Source organism: Myotis brandtii, unplaced genomic scaffold (assembly GCF_000412655.1).
Source record: "Myotis brandtii unplaced genomic scaffold, ASM41265v1 scaffold2727, whole genome shotgun sequence".
In the NCBI taxonomy this organism is placed as follows: domain Eukaryota; kingdom Metazoa; phylum Chordata; class Mammalia; order Chiroptera; family Vespertilionidae; genus Myotis; species Myotis brandtii.
In genome coordinates, this window is record NW_005360383.1 from 24,926 (window position 1) to 31,931 (window position 7,006).

Genomic DNA, 7,006 nt, shown 5'->3' on the forward strand with positions numbered 1-7,006 from the left:
CCTTGATTGTTGTAGGTATCACTGGGAGGAATTGACCTCCAGGCCAATTGGCTGTGAGAATCAGCTGTGTCTGCAGTGGGAGAACTTCTGTGCTGGAGACACCCTTCTGGGGCAGACTTGCTTCAGTGGGGCTTTGGTGCTCACTGAATCTTCCCCCTGAGTGTGTCCCTTATGGATATGAGGAGTTGTAATCTGGATGGTCCCACTCTGACCACTGGGTACACTGGTTCTAGGATCTCTAAGGAGGTGCTAATTTAGCCTCTGCCTGAGGCTACCCAGCAGGAGCTATGGAGAGATCTGAAGATTCCTCTTCTTTTTTGGGGGTTTGGAGGTGCCTAGCTGAGGCCCAGCTGTGAAGCAATGCAAGCTTCTGTAGGGCCTTGGGCCTTCTTTTGGAAGTTCTGGGTGACTCTGACCCAGCTGCAGTTTGTTAGGTAATTTTCAGATTGCAAAGGGCCAGGCCTTTCATATGCAAAAGGTGTGCACAGCTTGGGTGAGGCGGGGTTACAGGGGATCAACAGGGCGGAGCAAGCAGCTATGGCTGCTCCTCAGTCCTACCCTAAGAGGCCTGGCGTCTCAGTGTCCCGGTAATCGCTGCAAGCACCTCTGAGAGAAAGCCGCCCTCGCGTTCCTCCCGCTGCCAGACAGTCCAGTTTCTTCCTGTATGAGTCTGGGTCCCCAGAGACTCGCCTGGAACTGGAGTTCAGAGCAGTTGGGAGCTTGAGACTCCCTCCCGATTGAAAAAGACAACCATAGCCGTAACCGGTTTGGCTCAGTGGATAGAGCGTCGGCCTGTGGACTGAAAGGTCCCAGGTTCGATTCCGATCAAGGGCATGTACCTTGGTTGCAGGCACATCTCCAGTAGGGAGTGTGCAGGAGGCAGCTGATCGATGTTTCTCTCTCATCGATGTTTCTAACTCTCTATCTCTCTCCCTTCCTCTCTGTAAAAAATCAATAAAATATATTTAAAAAAAAAGAAAAAAGAAAAAGACAACCATGTTCTCAGTTGCCAGCCCTTTCCACATGCGCCTCCGTACCTCTGCACTTTACTTTCACACCTCCTCTGAGTCTCATGTGCTTTTCTCTTTCCTTCTAGTTGTAGAATTTCCACTCAGCCAGCCTTCCTGTGGATCTGGATGATGTCCATTTTATCTTTTAGTTGTATTTTTGAAGTGGTTGTGCGAGGCCGCAATTTCTGGTGTTTACCTATACCGCCATCTTGGTTTCTCCTCCTCCTGCCTCTTTCGTAGCTCAGCCTGCATGCCTGAGTTCTGCTTCTGGAGACTGACACAGCTGTCCTTTAGCTACTGGTTTTCTTTTCAAAGCTCCCTGTTGTGCTGCTCTGTCTCTTCCACCTCACCCTGAGTGGTAACAACCAGGAAGTCCACCACATTTTCTGGACAGAACTGGAATGGGATACTTGCTGCCCAATCAACACCATCCTGATCCACATAGCAGAACTGGCAATACTATCATCCTTTAGCAGTAAACTTAAATTGGAATTCCTGATGTTTCATTGATTTGCTGTTTAGGTCAACAGACAAAGTAATCCACATGGAGGTGTAATACTCATGGGTGTCTTTCATCAGTTCTAAAGATTCCAATCTAATCCTTTCTATAGGGAATAAAATACTGAGTGAGGATGTGATAGCATGTGAAATCCCCTCCAGGAAGATAGAACTTCTCCACACTGTTAAAGATGACCTGAGAGAAATGATAATGATCCAGCAAGACAGCTATATGGTGGGGTCTTCTATTGTCTCTTCCATGGTGGGGTCCAGGGGCAGCAGCTGGCGGTAACACAACAGCAACAGGACAGGGTAGGGTACCTGGAAGTTTGTACTTTTTAATCCCCTCTCCTTTTTTGATCCTAATTTTCTACACTACTCCCCTTTGGCAACCATAAGTTTGTTCACTTTATCTAAGAGGGTTTTTTTTTGTTTTATTTCATTAATTTGTTTTGTTTTGAGGTTCCACATATACATGAAATGATATGGTATTTGTCTTTCTCTGTCCAATTTATTTCACTTAACACAATACTCTCTAAGTCCTTTTATGTTGTTGCAAATGGCAAGATTACATTTCTTTTTATGGATGAGTAAAAATCCATCACATACACACACCATCTTCTTTATTGATTCACCTATTGATACACACCCAATTGCTTCCATGTTTTGGCTATTGTAAACAATGCTGCAATTAGCATAGGGGTGCATATATCTTTTTGAGTTACTGTTTTGTTTTCTTTAAATAAATACCCAGAAATGGAATTGCTGGATGATATAATAGTTCTATTTTTAATATTTTAGGAATCTCCATACTGTTTTCTATAGTGGCTTCACCAGTTTACAATTATACCAACAGTCCATGAAGGCTCTTTTTGCTGCCATCCTTGCCAACACTTATTATTTGTTGCCTTTTTGATAATAACATTCTGACAGGAGTGAGGTCATGCCTCATTGTGGTTTTGATTTACATTTCCCTGAGTATTAGTGAGCTTGAGCATTTTTTAATGTCTGTTGGCCACCCATATGTCTTCTTTGGAGAAATGTCTATGTAGGTCCTCTTCCCATTTTAAAATTAGATTGTTTTTTTAAAATATATTTTTATTGATTTCAGAGAGGAAGGGAGAGGGAAAGAGAGATGTAAACATCTATAATAAGAGAGAATCATTGATTGGCTGCCTCCTGCATACCCCGCACTGGGATCCAGCCCAAAACCTAAGCATGTGCCCTGACCTGGAATGGAACTTGACCCCTGGTTCATAGGTTGACAGTCAACCACTGAGCTATACCAGCTCGGCAGATTGTTTGTTTTTTGAGGTTGAGTCTATGAGTACTTTATGCATTTTGGATATTAACCCTTACTGGATATATCATTTGCAAATATGTTTTCTTATTCAGTAGGTTGCCTTTTGGTCTTGTTGATGGTTTTCTTCACTGCACAAAAGCTTTCCCAACACTATTTAGTGAAGAGATTGTCTTTTCCCCATTGTAAAAATAAATAGTGCCTATCACATATTTAGTTTGCAATAAATAAGAACTACATTAGCCCCCCCCCACCCCCATTATCCATGGTTTTGCTTTGCACAGTTTCAGTTTTGATGTATGGGTGACGATCCAACCAACCAAGCCACCTGGCCAGGGCTTATAACCAATGTTTTGAACTCTTTACCTACACTGCTTGTCTCCATTTCATTTAGTTCTTTTTCTGGGGTGCTCAGAGTTGTGCCTGAAGAAGGCAAGGGTTATGGAGAGTTTTGAAGACAAGCCACAGTGCTGGTGTGGGTCTGGGACTTGGGATGCACTGAAATGGCCTTGGTGAGCATCTAGAGTGCATGAATTATGTTGTTGCCTGTGCAGTCAAGGTGGACATGGAGTGCAACACATTTATCATCAACACTTATTATTTGTTGGCTTTTTGATAATAGCATTCTGACAGGAGTGAGGTGATGCCTCCTTGTGGTTTTGATTTACATTTCCCTGATTATTAGTGAGCTTGAGCATTTTTTTTAAATGTCTGTTGGCCACCCATATGTCTTCTTTGGAGAAATGTCTATGTAGGTCCTCTGCCCATTTTAAAATTAGATTGTTTTTTAAAAATATATTTTTATTGATTTCAGAGAGGAAGGGAGAGGGAAAGAGAGATGTAAACATCTATGATAAGAGAGAACCATTAATTGGCTGCCTCCTGCATACCCCGCACTGGGGATCCAGCCCAAAACCTGAGCATGTGCCCTGACCTGGAATGGAACCTTAACCTCCTAGTTCATAGGTTGACAGTCAACCACTGAGATACAGTTTGTTTTTTGAGGTTGAGTCTATGAGTACTTTATGTATTTTGGATATTAACCCTTACTGGATATATCAACCGCAAATATGTTTTCTTATTCAGTAGATTACCTTTTGGTCTTGTTGATGGTTTTCTTCACTGCACAACAGCTTTCCCAACACTATTTAGTGAAGAGATTGTCTTTTCCCCATTGTAAAAATAAATAGTGCCTATCACATATTTAGTTTGCAATAAATAAGAACTACATTAGCCCCCCCCCACCCCCATTATCCATGGTTTTGCTTTGCACAGTTTCAGTTTTGATGTATGGGTGACGATCCAACCAACCAAGCCACCTGGCCAGGGCTTATAACCAATGTTTTGAACTCTTTACCTACACTGCTTGTCTCCATTTCATTTAGTTCTTTTTCTGGGGTGCTCAGAGTTGTGCCTGAAGAAGGCAAGGGTTATGGAGAGTTTTGAAGACAAGCCACAGTGCTGGTGTGGGTCTGGGACTTGGGATGCACTGAAATGGCCTTGGTGAGCATCTAGAGTGCATGAATTATGTTGTTGCCTGTGCAGTCAAGGTGGACATGGAGTGCAACACATGATGCTCCCAGTGTCTCTGACAGAGAATTTCTGGAGCAGTGATGGAGACAAGGCTAGAAGTAAAAAAACTATAATATCCAAGATAAAAAATTCTTCTTACAGGCTTGTGGCAGACTGGACACAGCAATGTAAAGGATCACTGATCAGTCAATAGAAGTGCAAGGAGGAAAATGAATGAAAAAACCAACTAAATTAAACAAAACATCTGGAGATGTGGAGCACTTTTTAAAAAATTCTAAAAGGCATATGTAATTAGAACCCCAAAGGGGGCAGGGAGGGAGGTGGCATTTTAACCAATTTGAGATATAATTCGCCTACAATTCACCCTTTAAAAGTGTATAATTCAATGCATTATATTCTATACATAGAGTTGTGTATTTAGAATCTCTTCATTACAGGGGGAGGGAGGTGGGGAGAGAGAGAGAAAGAGAAAGAGAGAGCGAGAGAGAAAAAGAGAGGAAAGAGAAAGATAAGGTAGGAGAAATATTTGAAGAGATAATGGCTGAGGCTTCATATGCAATTTCTATTCATCAAGTAAACAACCTTCACCTCTTATAATCATTTTTATTTGATGTTATTTTCATATATTTAATTAATATGCTTAAAATTTTTTATTTTGAAGTGGTAGGTATTTTAACCAATTTGAGATATAATTCACATACAATTCAACCTTTAAAAGTGTATAATTTGCCCTGGCCGGTTTGGCTCAGTGGATGGAGCGTCGGCCTGCGGACTCGAGGGTCCCGGGTTCGGTTCCGGTCAAGGGCATGTACCTTGGTTGCGGGCGCATCCCCAGTGGGGGGTGTGCGGGAGGCAGCTGATTGATGTTTCTCTCTCATCGATGTTTCTGACTCTCTATCCCTCCCCCTTCCTCTCTGTAAAAAATCAATAAAATATTTTAAAAGTGTATAATTCAATGCATTATATTCTATACATAGAGTTGTGTATTTAGAATCTCTTCATTACATCAAACAGAAATTCACCTTAGCTATCACCCTGTATATTAAGTCAGGTTTTTCCAAATAATTAACTTTTGTGGCTGTTGTGAGGACTGGCAAGTCTGAAATTTTCAGATCTCACCACAACCTGAAACTTCCAGAAGGTATTTGTAAAATCCAGAGTAGATATTTCAGTATTAAGTCTGAAGGCAGCTTGAATGTGGAATTCCTTCCTCTTTGAGGAATCTCAATTTTTTTAAGGCCTTTGATTAACTGGATGAGGTCCACCCACATTAGAGATAGTAATCTAATCTACTCAAAGTCTCTTGATTTAAATGTTAATCACATGTAAAAGGTACCTTCACGGAAACATCTAGACTGATGTTCATAATCACTCACCCTGAACCAGTGTTTCAAGAAACTGGACACTATAGTCACAGGTTCAGGGTAACTGGTTATGAACACCTCACACTGCACCAGCATGTTCCTCTCTCCCTATAAACGTCCAGCTCCTGAGCTCTGCTGTCCCAGACCCTCTGCCAGGAGATGAGATCTTAAAAGTTTTAGGAAATCAAGGAAAATATGAGCTCCAAAGTCACCTAAATAAATAAATAAATAAATAAATAAATAAATAAGCAAACAAGGCTCAAGATAGGGGGGAGACATATACTGGGAATGGGACAGATGTGAAGAGGGAATACAGACAGAAAATGCAATACCAGAGACAGGGCGAACAAGTGTTTGAGGAGGATGAAGAAGGAATAGATCTTTACTGTGATCTCTCTCTTTTTAAAGATTATTTAAATTAGTTTTATTTTGAGATTGGCAGTGGTAGGTATAATGCGATTTAGTGATCAATAATAATCAGAAGCACATTGTGGTATCACAAACTCAGGATTGAGAGAGAGATTTTGCTTACCTTGAATTTACATCATTTCAGCTTTCTCTTTATAATTCTGCAGTGGTGCTCAGATACACCACTCTTTCTCAGTGTATTGCTAAACTAGTATTTATTAATAACTCTGTAAGAGCAGAAGGTATGGGGTGCAAAGACCCGGGTTGTAGTCCCAGCTCTGTCTCCTACCTGCCTTATCATCTTTCTGTTATAATTTTCTTTTCTTTTCTTTTTTTTTAAGTCTTTACTATGATCTTGCAATAGTTTCTTTAGTTCCCCAGAAATAGAGCAGCATGAGTGTATGACTAATGTCAAATGAGACACATATGATAGGAGTGGGACTGGCAGGAGAAAAATGAAATGATTGTTTCTTTACTTCTCAAATTCAATGGTATAAAAATTAGAATAACTAATCTTACACATTTCCATTTGGACAGAAACTCAGTCTCAGAGTTTCCTCCAGTAATTCCTGGGAAACATGAAAATCAAAAGGGAAAGAATATATTACCTTCTATAAAGTCTTCAAGAAGAGTGCAGGCCTAGCATTTCATTTACTTATCGCTAGTAAGTTAGCCAGTTACTGTTCCCTGGATACCAACAGAAGAAACAAGACTGCTGGATCAGACACAAAGGATTTTATTACTCATGGCAAAGTAGTAACCACAAGTTCATGTTCATTTGCATCCATCTCCCATGTCTTTACTCACAGGGGTGACTCAAAGATCCCTTAATGGATTTCTGCATATGCAGTGGTTGCACTATAGTAGATGAAAAACTGAATTTAGGGAATTTA

The 7,006-nt window shown here is 40.9% G+C and overlaps 1 pseudogene; it reads right to left on the reverse strand.

Moving 5' to 3' along the window:
• The window catches only part of LOC102247457, a 69,890-nt pseudogene that overhangs the window by 2,819 nt on the left and 60,065 nt on the right, over positions 1 to 7,006 (reverse strand).